The sequence below is a fragment of the Nyctereutes procyonoides genome, unplaced genomic scaffold (assembly GCF_905146905.1).
Source record: "Nyctereutes procyonoides isolate TBG_1078 unplaced genomic scaffold, NYPRO_anot_genome, whole genome shotgun sequence".
In the NCBI taxonomy this organism is placed as follows: domain Eukaryota; kingdom Metazoa; phylum Chordata; class Mammalia; order Carnivora; family Canidae; genus Nyctereutes; species Nyctereutes procyonoides.
In genome coordinates, this window is record NW_026575133.1 from 9600978 (window position 1) to 9614544 (window position 13567).

The 13567-nt window shown below is 40.1% G+C and overlaps 1 protein-coding gene across 1 annotated transcript in view; it reads left to right on the plus strand.

The window, feature by feature from the left end:
- The window catches only part of SORCS3 (sortilin related VPS10 domain containing receptor 3), a 584039-nt gene that overhangs the window by 231233 nt on the left and 339239 nt on the right, over positions 1-13567 (plus strand). The gene's annotated exons all lie outside the window — the stretch shown is intronic.

A 13567-nucleotide genomic window follows, 5' to 3' on the forward strand; every position in this document is an offset into this window, starting at 1 on the left:
TACTTGCTCTGTAGTCCTGAATAGAAAAAGTCTACTGTCACCTGGCCTCAGGCACTAGGAATTATAATTGGAATGATGGAGAACATGTTTAGGGGAGGCAGTGGGTTTAAAACTAGGCTTTGAACTCTAGCCTGCTGGTTGTCCCATTGGGTGCTGCCCATACAACATGTTGATTAGGGGCAGGTCAGCTTATTTCCCATGCAAACCCGAGACAAAGACCCATCCTCTGAGAATGTGAAAGCAATGCCACTTCCAGCTTTGTTGGGCTTTGGGAGACTAGGGTTAATCTTTCAGACAGGGTTTGTCTAAGAGGTAAAAATCTACGAGTACACCATATTTCACTTCAAATCTGGTCCTTGTTCTTATACCAAACAATTTCAAATAATATAATTCACATAAAGCCATGGACTATCTGATACCTTGCTCAGGACTTTGCCTTTTCCAACAATGATCTCAGTAAGCATTTTACTTAACCCAAATAAATGAATATCTAATCATGGAATTGGAGGCACTGGAGAGACTGTTGGAGGACGTTTTTGAAATGGACTGACTTAATACATCACAATATATCCAGCCACTAAAATCAGTTCTAAAATCTGTGGGATTCTTCAAAAGGCAATTCATAGATAGTTGAAGTTATTAATTTACTTTTCTTTAAGGGAAATATATATTTTTCTGGAAAGCTGGATTGAATTCCAAGATTCTAATTTCTTTGGTCCTCTTCCCCTATAACTGACCTAATGGCTCTCACTCATTATTTTATAGTCTGGTAAACTCTGAGATGATAGGGATCAGTGATGGAAGCTAGGGAGAAAACTATTTCATCTTTCCCTTGTGAGTGAAGAACGTAGTCTTCCTTGCAGTCTTCCTTGCTTCCTTGCAAGCAATTGTTGGGCGGTCCTGGGAATGGAATGCTTTGAGTAAATCCTGCTTGCATTGGAATGGGCTGCCTGGGGTAGTCCCACTCATGCCTGCCAGCCAGCCTTAAACACACACCCAGATATCTTCAGCCCATACTGACTTCTCATATTCAATCTAGCTGGTTCATTCTAGTGGAAGTGGTAAATAGAGGGCTACATCTCCTTGATTGCACATCTCAGCACTATTGAGAAGGTAATTTAGAATTGGGTTGCTCTGGCCTTTGAAAGTGTCTGTCTCCTTGGCTCAGAGAAGTGTTCTTTGAGGGCTAGTATGGCATATGGAGAACTTGAGTTCTGAAGTAAAGTAGACCTGGTTTCAAATACCCACTTTGCCAGATGTGTGAGCTTGAGCAAGTCACTTGGTCTCCCTAAGTGTAGTTTCTTCCTTTCTTTTCTTTATCCTTCCTTTTTCTTTTCTTTTTTTTCTTTTTTCTTTTCTTTCTTCTTTCTAATGAACATTTTTTTACTGTGGTAAAATATACATAATACAAAATATCATTTTAACCATTTAAGGGTATAAATCATTGGCATTAAGTACATTCAGAGTAGTGCAATATTCACCACTGTCCATTTCCAAAACACATATGGATTTTAGGGTAGAGGTTTTCAACCTCTACTTGAATGATTAAATTTGTTCAACACTTTTATTGTTTTTAATTTTTTTTATTTTATGGTGATAATTCGTAAGTTGTACTCTTTTAACAAATTTCAGTTATATAGCACACTATTATCAACTATAGTCACCATAATATACATTAAATGATCTTCAAACTTTATTCATCTTCAGACTGAATGTTTGTATTCTATTACCAGCTTCTCCCTGTTTTTCCCACCCTACAGCCTCTGGTAACCACTCTTCTAGTCTGTTTCCATGAGTTTGACATTAAATTCCTTCCTTCCTTCCTTCCTTCCTTCCTTCCTTCCTTCCTTCCTTCCTCCGTCTCTCCCTCCCTCCCTCCCTCCCTACCTCCCTTCTTTCCTGCCTTTCTTCTTCCTCTCTCTCTCTCTCTCTCTCTTTCTCTCCCTCCTTCCTTCTCTCTCTTTCTTGTTTCCACATGTCAGTGATACCACAGTGTTTGTCTTTCTCTAACTGGCTGTATAACTTAGCATAATACCCTCCAGGTTCATTCTTCTTGTCACAAATGGCAGGATTTCCTTCTTTTAAAAAACTGAATAACATTCCATTGTATATAAAGACCATATTTTCTTTATCTGTTCATTGGGCATTTGGATTATTTCCATATATCTTGGCTATGTGAATAATGCTACAATGAATATGGGAGTACAGATACCTCTTTAGGATCCTGATTTCAATTCTTTTGAGTATATACCCAAAAGTGGAATTGGTGGTCCAATGGTAGTTCTATTTTTGATTTTTTTAAGGAACCTCCATACTGTTTTCCATAGTGGTTCACCCAGTTTGTATGGTCACCAGTGGAATAGAAGGGCTTCTGTTTCTCCATATCCCCACCATATTTTTTATCACTTGTAATTTTGGTAATAGAATATTGCAGGTATTGAGCTGATGTCTCATTGTGGTTCTGATTTGCATTCAGTGACTAATGATGTTCAGCACCTTTTCACTACCTGTTGGCCATTCGTATGTCTTCTTTGGAAAATTGTTTATTCAGGTCTTTTGTTTAATTTTTATTGGGTTATTTATTTATTTTAATTATTTATTTGCTATCGAGTTGTATAAGTTCCTGTATGTATTTGGATATTAACCCCTTATCATGTGCATGTATTTATCCAATTTCCCACAAATTTCCTTTTCATTTTGTTACTAGTTTCTTTTCCTGTGCAGACACTTTTTGGCTTGATATAGTCCTACTTTTTTATTTTTGCTTTTGTTGACATCACTTTTGGTGTCAAATTAAAAACATTATTGCTAAGATATACGTCAAGACACTTTCTCCCTGTGTTTTCTTTTAGGAATTTAATGATTTCAGGTCTTACATTCAAATCTTTAATCCATTTGCATTTGATTTTCATGTATGTTGTAAAAGAGGGATCCAGTTTCATTCTCTTACATGTGGATATCCAATTTCCCCAGCACCATTTAGTGAACACTGTTCTTTACCTCATTGTATATTCTTGGTTCTTTTGTTGAAAATTAATTGATGATATATGCATAGACTTACTTCTGTTCCATGGATCTGTGTGTCTGATTTTATGCCAATATCTCACTGTTTTGATTACTCTAGCTTTGTAAAATGTTCAGGCGCACTGTGACACTTCCATATTTGTTTTTCTTAAGATTGCTTTGGCTGTCTTGAGTCATTTGTGGTTCTGTACAAATGTTAGTTTTTTATTATTATTATTTCTGTTGTAAAGAGCTATTGGAATTTTGATAGGGATTGAATTGAATCTTGACTGTTTTTTTTTTTCCTTTAAAGGGATGTTTTGGATACTTAGTGTCAGACAAGTCATAGGCCCCGCATAAATATTTGGTAAATGAATAGGTAATCCACAAGTTACATTCCTGTTCCTCTGGTGAATAGGATGTATTTCTGGCAGTTTTGAGCTCAGAATGTTCTTAGGAGCAAGAAGTCATTAACTGGTTAATTTTTTTAAGTTCATTGTATTTTTTTGATATATTTTTTATTGGAGTTCGATTCGCCAACATGTAGCAAGATTTATTGATTTATTTTAGAGAAAGAGAGAGAGAAAGCGAGTGCACAAACACAGAAGACAGAGGGAGAAGGAGAGAGAATCTCAAGCAGACTCTGTGGTGAGCAGGGTTCCCCTACATGGGGCTTGATCTTGTACCCTGAGATCACGACCCAAGCCAAAACCAAGAGTGAAATGCTTAACCAAGTGCACCACGCAGGTGCCCCAACTGATCAGTCTTTTATTTAAAAAGACAAAATACCAATTTCAAAAAGCTGAAACTTTATCATCATGTTCCCATGGCAGAGGGTGAAGAGATAGATATTCACTACACCTATTTTATTTTCATCCAGGACAAACAACTAGACTAGACCACATTCTTTCATTTAAATGTACCCATAGGACTGAATTCTGGCTCAGAGAAAAAGAGGCTAGAAGTGATTGATGCCACTTCCAAACCTGGTAAAAACATTTCTTTCTTACATCATTCTCCGTGCTCACTCATTTCTCCTTCTACCAGTTCAGTTGAGAATTCCTAAGATCTGTGAGATAGCAGAACCTTGAAATGAAAGGAGCTTGAGTCTCTGAATCTTTGCCCCAAGTCACAGCCCCCTCTGGCCTCCTACCTCCCTGCCGGTCCATATTGCACTATAACATGAGTGAGAAATACACCAACATAGTGTTCAGTCACTGAAATGTGACTAAATGTTGATGGTGTTTGCTACTGCAAATAGCTGCCTGGATGCATACAGTCTGAAATGATACCCAGTCTTTTTCCTCCTCCATTACCTTTGTTCTCTAGCCAGAATATCTATTTACTATTCCCAAGATACGCTGTTTTTCCAGCATCTAGCATAGTGCCCTTCACACCATAAGCACTCAATAATAAACATCTGTTGATTGATTTCTAGGTCAAAGGATGAAACAGCAGCTTCCTATAAATGGAAAGCATGGTTTATGGTAGACAGATCTGATATTGTGGAGGAAATATGCATTTGGATGTGATTCTGTACTGTAGGATTTAGTATGCAGCTCTTAAACAGGGTTCAGCTTACTTGGAACATTAAAACTAATGTTAAAGTTACACAACCTGATTCCTGCCATATATAAGGAAAATGTAGCCATAGAGAATCCAGGAAGTGTTAGAGTAGTCTTGGGGATAGGATCCAACCGAGAGAGGCTCCTACACTAGAATGTCAGTGAATGTTAGGGGCCCAAAGAAATAGAACATCCAGGCCAGATTTTTACATCCATATTCAAATGTTTAAAATAGACACATCCTATCTCTTCGACCTTTTTAGAAAGCCTCACCTAACTTTGCTTTTGTAACTCAGATACATTGCATGGCCAGTGTTGAAAACCCAGAAAATGACAACTACTGAGCTTTCTGCTGCTTACACAAAGCAGATCAAGAAATGGGGGTGATGCGAATTACATTCCTATACAGAGGTTGTTCAGGGGCAGAGAACTGGAGTTGCTTAAAGTTGTTCTTTTTCATCCATGAGGTATGGTGGACATATTGCCATCTTCCTCATGCTAAAACTTATTATAATTAGAGAAGAAATTTGTTGAGTGTTATTTGTTGAGTGTTATGTGTCATGTCTTAGGATGATATCTCCTTTATCCATCCATCAGCTGCTACAAGAGAAGTGGTGATCATCTGCAGGGGGAACACTTTACCTGGATCAAGCTTTACCTGCAACCACATCCTTGCTTGTCTGGCACTCCTTGACTGTCTTGACTTCTTCTCTTCTGACTGGTTTTGTCTAAGAGCACTCCTTCAGTAATTTTCAAGTTTCAAAATCCTAGATGCAGGCTCTGATTTTAAGGAACTCAGCCTGGAATGCTTTTCTTCTTTATCAAAGTCCATTTATAATCTGTGCCAGAGGTGTTAGCTCCACTCTTATTTCTGCCAATGGCAACACTATTCTCTTAGGCTCTCAGGTGGCTTGGAATCTTTAAGTTACCACCACCAGCCCCTTCTCCTTCATCTCTATCCCTTGTCCAAGAAACAGATTATGCTTCTTCTCTGTGTCCCTATTTCATTTCTTATAACCTACTGCCATCAGGCTAGTGAGACAGATTGCTAATAAGTATTTCTGCCTCCAGGAGGACATGCTTCACTGATCCATCATATACATCACTAAAAGATTAGTCTTCCCAAACATATTTCTTTTGTGTCCCTGCCTTATTCAAAAGCCTTTGGGGCCCCCATTGCTTGTAATGTTTGGGCTCTTCAGGAAATATTCAAGGGTCTTATTCTACTAATCTAAACTTATGCCCCCTTATGCCTATATAAGAATATTTCTTTCAGGCCTGGCCCATCTCCTAATTATCTTCTGAAAATATTTGCATGTTTTGGGTTTCAAGCCATTGGACATGCTCTTTGGCTTGCTTTGGCTGGCTGATTCTCTTTCTTTCTTTCTTTCTTTCTTTCTTTCTTTCTTTCTTTCTTTTTCTTTCTTTCTTTCGTCTTTCGTTCTCTCTTTTCTTTCTTTTTCCTTTCTCATTTTATTTATTTATTCATGAGAGACCAGATAGAGAGGCAGAGACATAGGCAGAGGGAGAAGCAGGATCCCTATGGGGAGACCGATGCGAAACTTGATCCCAAGACCCTGGGATCACATCCTGAGCTGAAGGCAGATGCTCAGTCACTGAGCCACCCATGTGCCCCTTGTTTTGGTTTTTCATACTTTACCTTTTCCTCAAGGCTCACCTTTTCTATGAAGTCTTTCTTCCTTTCCTCTGAGATCTTCTAGTCCTAATAAATGTCTGTCTTCAACATTGTAGTCATCATCATTGTATTAATAATGGCCACCTTTCAGTAAGAACCTGTAGTGTTGACATTGCATTAAGTGCTTTATGTGTATTTTCTCATTAAACTCTCAAGAAATTCTGTGTGGCAGTAGGCTTAGATAGTTTTGCCTATTTTATAGATGAGAAAACTGAAGTGCACAGGGCTTAAGTTACCTACTCAAGATCACATAGTCAGTAAGGGGTGTGGAGCTAGGCCTTGAAACCACCATGTCTCTGAGCCTAAAACTTGTGCACTTATTGCATTGACTCTAACAGCTTCCTACCTATTAATCTCTTATTATTTATTAAAGTAGAAGGGTGTCTGAATGGCTCAGTTGGTTGAGCATCTGACTCTTGGTTTTGGCTCAGGTTATGAAATCAAGTCCTGCATCAGGCTGTGCACTCAGCGCAGAATCTGCCTCATGTTTTCCCTCCTGCTCATGTGTTTTTTTTTATTCTCTCTCTATAATAAATAAATAAATAAATAAATAAATAAATAAATAAATAAAATCTTTAAAAATAAACTAGTGATCAAGTACCAGGAGGAGAATACTAGGGACTTAGTAAGGACTTGACCTCACAGAGTTTTATCTAATTGCATTCTTGAGCTGTTTTCCTAATCACCATCTCCCTCCCCAAGCTCCTCCTTCTCCTCTGATCTTTCCAGGAGAGGAGTTTATCAGAATTTCACCTATCTGCTCTGTCATTTTGCCTATCATTTTCTGGTGGTTCAGGTGTTGGGTTTTATTCCTTGGCCTTCAAGACTCACTCATGCCCTAATTTCTAGTTATTAAATGAGAAATGATCTTGCCAATCCAAGACTATATGATTCTTTCAGACTGCTGTCCTGCCTGTAGGTGCCTAGAATACGGGATCCATAGACTGGTAGACCTTTGGCAGGCTGAACACTTATTTCCGGCACATGTTTTAAGTCAGGCAGTTTTTGCAGGACCTCAGTGGCACATTTGCATCCTTAGAGCATAGATCTGCATTTTGGAAGCAACCAGAATCCATTTGGAGCTTGATCATATGCACAGAAGGTTGGAGATGGCAGGGACTTCTGAGATCATTGATTCCAGCCCTCTCATTTTACAAAAGAGAAGAGTAATCAAACTGTGAAGGGTTGTTTTGGGTTGCAAACAAGGAGTATGTGTAACTACAAGATTCTGGAAACCCAATAGACCAGAACTTATGGTGCTGGCTGAATGCTTAGGTTTGAGCCACTGGAGACACTCAATAGCATCATGTTGCTGCCAGTCCTGGTGTTTGTTAATGTGCTGAGAGACACTCTGTTCCTAATCAGGGTGCTGGCTCCTCTCAGCACCTGGACTTGCCCAGTTGAGTACTATCTCTTCCCCTATGGGAGCAACCGTTTCTCAGGAAAGGGGCTGACTTCCAGTGCCTCAGAGTGGACATTGGGCCTGACAAATGTCTACATGGTGAGAGGAGTGTGCCATGGCAACTGGCTTTCAGAGCCAAGACCCCTGCAGACCCTCACGTGACTTGGCAGTGAGTGAATGTCTCTTGGTAAAAACCACTGTCCTCTTTCCAGTGACACTTTTGGCCTGGGCTCCTACAGCTTCTGTGCTCCAAAGACCCCAGATCTAGGTGTTTGGGATAAAATATTTTTCCATTCAATAAATTATTCAGACTACAGGAACTACCTACTTTCATTTCATGAAGTCAATCTTGTTTCTGAGAAGGGAAGTAGGGAATGGTGGAAAGATGGCCTTAGGAAGGAATGGAAGAGTTTCAGGGAACTAAGCTGGCTCCTGCACTGCACTTTATGCAGTTTTCTCACTTTGTATTGAGTGTCCCCAACAACTCTGCCTGGTGGCATTTGTTATGCTAATGTTAGAGATGGGGAAACTGAGATCCAAAAAGATAAGGCAACGTACAGTGTCATATTTCTAGTAAGTGGGAGAACAAGGACTCTAGCCTAATTTTAACTCCCCTCCCCTCCTCAATACCCGTAATGTCTCCTAGTCAGCAGTGCCTTTGGAGATGCCTTGAAAACCTGAGTCAGTGAACCCCCTACCACATGACACTTGGTGAAGCATGTGCTACATGACTACTGCTTAAGGAACTAGCCAGGAGCTGGTGTAGAGCTTAGGGGACTCGGAATCCACTGACCTTGATTTCGAGTTACAACATTTGTTTACTCAGTCCCTTCGCCTAAGTCTCTGTTTCCTCCTTTTATGACAAAGATAAAAAAAACCTATGTCAAAGGAACTTCCTGAGAAGTGAATGAAATATTCCAAGATAAAGTGTTTTGCATAAGGTACTGTGTACATGGTACTTAAACAGCATGGTGATCTAGGGTGGCACTCTTCCGAGAAATCAATTACTGAGCGCAACTGTGTGCCAGAGGCTTGATTGGCGACCTCAAGAAGCTTCTAGTTTGGATGGGGACAAGTTACTGTGCAAATCTGAGGGTATAGGCCATTCAGTGCTGTAGTGATCTAAAAGCAATAGAGACTCAGAGCAGGGAAAGATCACAGGGCAGGGTAGAAGAGAAAGCTGTATGCAGGAGGCTGGAGCTCAACTTTAAAGGGTCAAGAGAAGAATGTTTGAGAGGAGATTTTCAAGAAGTCCATAGCTTTAGTTTTTTTTTTTTTTAAAGATCTTTTTGTGTATAGTCCTCTTGGGACCCTGTCGCCATTTGGCATAGGACAGTGGCTCTCCAAGGGAGGCCCTGAAACCCCTGGGGGATGTCTGTGACCCTATCAGGGGATTAATGACATCAAACTCTTTGTAATAATAAAATGTGATTTGCCACTAATTTATCCTCATTTTCTCACTAGTGTGATGTGGGGTTTCCTAGAAGCTACATGATATATGTGATGCCCTAACAGATTAAATGCAGAGATAAATGGGAAAATCCAGTTGTCTTCCATTAAGCCAGATGTTAAAGAATTTTGCAAAAAAGCATAAGGTGCCACTCTTTCTTATTAAATTGTTTTTGTTCTGGAAACTTGTTGTTTTTCATAGAAGTGTGGTATTTTTGATGTATTGTTTTTATTTTTAAATGAATTAAGTATAAAGTTTTATCAGATGTAATTTCTAATATAGTACATATTAGTATAATGTGTGAATTAAATTTCTTAGAGTCTAGTCCTCAATAATTTTTAAAAGTATGAAGGAATCCTGAGTCCTAAATGTGTGAGAGCCACTGTTAAAGACATGATATTCTGGCCTGAAAACACAGTTAAGGCCTCATATTTTCATAATGCTTTGGTGTCAACATGTATGACTTTGGTATCTTAGAACATGCACGTCTGGAAAATTTAAAATGGTAATGCCCAATGTTGGCAAGTGTGCAGTGAAGCTCTTACTCCTATATTTTACTGGTGGAAGTGCAGATTGACCAGAATATTTCTGTAGGGCAGTTTATAACAAGAACCTTAATGATAATTTGTACCCTTTGAACTAATAATTACAGTTACATGAATCTATTCTAAGGAAACAAAGATGCACACAAGGATTTATGTATGAGGATACACACTAAAGTTATATCATGTAAAAAATTGACTAGACACTAACCAAATGGCCAAGAAGAGAGTTAATATAGATTATGAGGGATCCCTGGGTGGCGCAGCGGTTTGGCGCCTGCCTTTGGCCCAGGGCGCGATCCTGGAGACCCGGGATCGAATCCCACGTCGGGCTCCCGGTGCATGGAGCCTGCTTCTCCCTCTGCCTGTGTCTCTGCCTCTCTCTCTCTCTCTCTCTGTGACTATCATAAATAAATAAAAAATTTTTTTAAAAAAAGTTTAAAAAAATATATAGATTATGATACGTTTATGTGTTGGAATGCTATAAAGCTTTTAAAATAATTTTTAAGGAATATTTAACAACAAGGGGAAATGATTAAAATATGTTAAGTGAAAAAGGAGGACATCAAACACAAAGAATGACCCCTGATTTTTAAAAATGTACGCATCCACATAATTTAGGGAAAATCCACACCAGATGTTAACTAAGATTTTCTCCGTATGGTGTAGCTTTAATTGATGTCTGTGTTGTGCATTATCCTTTTCTATATTTTATATTCTACCATAAATTTTCAGTACATTTATCTTTTAAGAAGAGCAGAGAATGTGACTTTCTTTTACGTGTGGCTATGGGAACCAATCTACTGAGTCAGTCCATGCCACCTGGGGTGTAGGGGGGTGCTAGCTCAGATATTGGAGGGGGAATTTTGCAAGGGGCCACAGTGATGGTTTAAGGAATACTCTGTGACTTGAGGATAAACCCAACTTCTAGCTGGGTTGCCTTTTTACTGAGACTTTCAAAGGAAAGCTTAAAAAAAAAAACAAACCTGGATCTTCTTTTCATACCCTGTGGTGCTCTAGTCTCTCCTTCTGAGCATTTGGCATGTAGAATATAGGTCCCAACAGGGCGAATGTTTAAATAACATTGTGCAGCTGGCACAATGGAGGGAGCATGACAATCAAGTATAATTCTTGAGTAGGAAGAGGTTTCTGGGCCCACGAGATGAAGTGATTAAGATACAATAGCCTTAACTAGAAGAGCTGGTATTCACTCCTTGGTATCTGAGAATTTCCTCCTGTTTCCTGTGGTGGAGATGTCTGGTGTTGGAGGACTTTAGTTTTCTTTCTCCCCTGAATGACCAACAGAATAACTGATAGCACCTGCCCCTTGCGAGGGAACAATCTGCTTTGTTGTTAGTCTCTGACAGCAGAACACTTTCACAGTCAAAATGGCATCTGTTGGGGCGCCCAGGTGGCTCATCAGTTAAGCGTCTGCCTTTGGCCCAGGGCATGATCCTGGAGTCCGGAGATCGAGTCCCACATCGGGCTCACTGCATGGAGCCTGCTTCTCGCTCTGCCTGTGTGTCTGCCTCTCTCTCTCTCTGTGTCTCTCATGAATAAATAAATAAAATCTTTGAAGAAAATGGAATCTGTCTGCATGCGACTATTTCAGTTCCTGGAACATATTTGCTCACTTTGAGTATCTACCCTGCATGGCATTATTCACCATGCTGTAGGGGTTAAAGGAGACATCCAAGGTAGTTCCTTGACCTCAGAGAACCTATTCTGTCTGGAGAAAGAAACCTCCTGCAGACAAAGTTGAATAATGCCATAAAACAACAGCAGAAGAGATGTCTGTCCCTGGAGAGCAGGTGCCATGCTCCCCGGGAGTGACACAGACGCGAAGTGCTAGGAAGCCAGAGGCAGGAGAGATGAGAGGCTTCCTGGAGGAGGATACAGCAAAGGGACATGCTCTCTGCTTCACGGGGCTGGCTGCTCCTGGGAGGAGCACACTCTCTTAATGGACAGTAACTAATTACTGCGCCGAGTGCCCACCACATACAAGGCATTGCACTTATCCCTGAGAAGAAAAAGATTTACAAATGAATGGGACCCAGAATTGAACTTCTCTAGGGGTGGTCCAGAGGCTCTCCATCGGTTCACATTTCTCCATTAGCAGCTACACATTCTATCCTGGGGGTTTCTGGATGTGCACAAACAGACATAATTGCTCGCATGTCATAGAGACCCAACCGGCTGCATATAATTTTAAAGGGAAATGGTAAATATCTACTCCCCAGACAGAGATGCCTTGCTCAAACTGTCCAGCACCTTCCAGTTCGTGCCTCATTATTTTTTTCCCCAGGAAAACTTAGTGTAAAAAAAAATAAAAGTTGATTCTGTTTTCCCTAGACTTTAATTTGCAAGTGTTGGCCACCTGCTGGAGGCTATATCTCTGATTATGTGTAGCAACCCCTCCGTCTTCCCTTGTGCCTTTTGGTAGCTTACTGCTGATTTGGTGGGAATGGGATGGCGTTCGCCTGTCCGCTGGTGGTTATGTGACTATAACTCAGCTGCTGTTTGCCCAGAAATGGATGGGACAGTTTCTCCTCCAGTGATTATTGTTCTACCATGGGATCTCCCAACAACTGACGGTGAAGTGAGCTCTGTGATATTAGGGCTATTTAAGCTTCACAGTAATCCTATGAAGGCAATATTTATATTCTTATTGAGTGGATAGGAAACACGAGACTTATGTAATTAGCCTGAGGTTCCACAGGCTGGATTTGAAACCAAATCTGCTTGACTCTGAAATGAATCCTCTTACGATTGTGTTGGCTGGTCTTTTTGAATGCAAATGATTATCTATAATAGGGTTCCTCTACAGATGTGTCAATTTACTATCTACGTTGTGATCGCTCGGTAACAAATCCCTTTATTGCAGTTATTTTTACCTATATGTGTGATACATGGATACATGTTTATTTGAAAACATTGCAGCATTACAAAAAGACTCAAGTCCTGGTAGCCAGTGCCTCCACCCCAATCTTATACCCAGTGTTAACTTCTATTACCAGTTATTTGTGTTTTGCTCTGAAATTTTTATTTATTTTAATTTTTAAAAAAACATTTTAAAATATTTTATTTATTTATTCGTGAGAGACACAGAGAGAGGCAGAGACACAGGCAGAGGGAGAAGCAGGCTCCCTGTGGGGGAGCTTGATGCAGGACTTGATCCCAGGACCCCGGGATTATAACATGAGCCAAAGGCAGAAGCTCAACCACTGAGCCACCCAGGTGCCCCTGCTGTAAAAATTTTTAAATGTGTTGTGTACATACTCATAAATTTAATGGAGATATTTTATTTCATCTGGGTGTCCTCTTTGTGTATTTAATATGTTATTATTCAGTAGCCCTTTGCATGTAGTGATATATGTTAGAGACTTTTCTAGATCAATAACTTTCAGATATACCTTATTGTTTAATGTTATATAGTATACGTATGTGTGTGCATGTCTGTGTGTGTGTAAAACACACTGTATCTTATTGAGGCTTTCTGCTTTCCTTATGGTCACATGAACAAAGATTCATTGAATTATGGGGTGTCACACCTTTGGGGGGGGTCCCCTCATGCTTTTTCTTTTCTCTGGAGGGCTTCTTTCCTCTCCTTGCTGTATGACACAAACAGACGTGTTGGCTGATAGGACTGAGACTGTCCCTTAGAATCCTCAGAATAACAACCCAGCAACCTTATTGTCTGAACCGAGGCTCTTCAGGGAGAATCAAAGTGCTCACACAGTGAGAAAGAACAAGGATCTGAATGTTTGGCCAACTCTATGCTGCCCACCTTTCCTCCTTGACCTGTGCTGGGATGGTGCTGCTGTTGGATCTCCATGTTATCTGATATAAACCATAAATCCTCCATGATCTGGTCTTCAGGGTCGGCTAACCCCCAATTTTCTGTATTTG